Source organism: Brassica oleracea, chromosome C9, assembly GCF_000695525.1.
Source record: "Brassica oleracea var. oleracea cultivar TO1000 chromosome C9, BOL, whole genome shotgun sequence".
NCBI lineage: Eukaryota > Viridiplantae > Streptophyta > Magnoliopsida > Brassicales > Brassicaceae > Brassica > Brassica oleracea.
In genome coordinates, this window is record NC_027756.1 from 15,901,941 (window position 1) to 15,903,342 (window position 1,402).

The following is a 1,402-nucleotide window of genomic DNA, read 5'->3' on the forward strand; positions in this document are numbered from 1 at the left end:
TAATATTATGCTTAAAATATAATTTTAGAGAGTTTTTAAATATGGTTTACAGAACATTATAGGTGATGAATTTAATTTATTAAATTCGTTTATTACTTAAAACTAAGTCTTTTAAAAAAAACATACTGAGTTATAAATATCAATGCTGGATTGGTGAGTATAACATGAAGACAAAAATAAAAATATTTCATTTTTAAGATGTGAAATTCAGCTTTTATTCAGTTACTCAATATATAATATCTTAAATTATTTTTAAAAAAATATACATAATTTATATATATATATTAATCTTCTAAACTTAAACTATTATATTATATATGAATAATGTTTTTAAGTAAAAATAATTTCTGATTTAAAAAAAAGAAAAACAACAAATGGTTATTTCCAAATAATGGATGTAATTTACATTATACTACATTTAACAAGTATTAGATACGTTTTGATATATCTTAGATACGTTTTGATATATCATTATTTTCTATTTCCAGAAAAAAAAAATTGTTAAACATCAATATAATCTAGGTTTAGGCTAAGTATACTAACAAGACGCAAAGTTAAGACTATGGCGACGGCGATTTTTTAGGGTTCGATGGATTCTCAAGGTTGGGATCCCGGAGATCTAAGGCTTGAAAGGGGCAATCGAAAGGTTTTTAGTGGTTCTCGGAGAGTAAATCTTCATCTTCATGACGGTTTCAGTGGAGGATGGAAGCGAAAGGAGCTTATGGATTCTCGAAGGATTTTATGGAGATCTGGAAAGTCCAGGAAAGAGAGGCAAGGCAAATCGGATCTAAAGGTATCTCTGGGCCCTGAGAATGATTTAGAGTTGGGTAATGATATGGTCGGAAATGGGAATCATAGTGTAGAGGAGGATGTAATGGAGTTTGATGAAACTAGGATTGATGTAGAGGGCAATGAAAAGGTTATTAGTGGTGATGATGAGTTCCAGAACCTCACTGATGGAGAAGTTGAGGAACCTGATAATTTACAGGAGGTTTTGGACGAGACCAAGGAGGTTATCAATTACCTAGGGGATGCAGGTGATATGGGAATTGCCATTGGTAATGAGGAGAAAAAGAATCTTTCACGCAAGATGTTATTCAAGAATACGACTTTGGCGGAGGGAACATCAAAAAAGAGGTTCGTTCAGGCTGTACTCTCACCACACAAACGCATTCAAGCAACGGCAGGTAATCGACACGGAGAAGGTGTGAAACAGACGGAGGAAAAGGGTCCATCAAACCCTAAACCTAGCTCTTTAAAACCATATATATTGTTTATGGATATCATCGGCTTTGAAGAATATTGGTGGGAATGTTTGGTCAACTTTGGTGTTCTTATTTTTGGGTTTTCAATAAGCTCTGTGAGCATATCATTTTGTAGTACTGTTGAGGCTTCTTGGCTT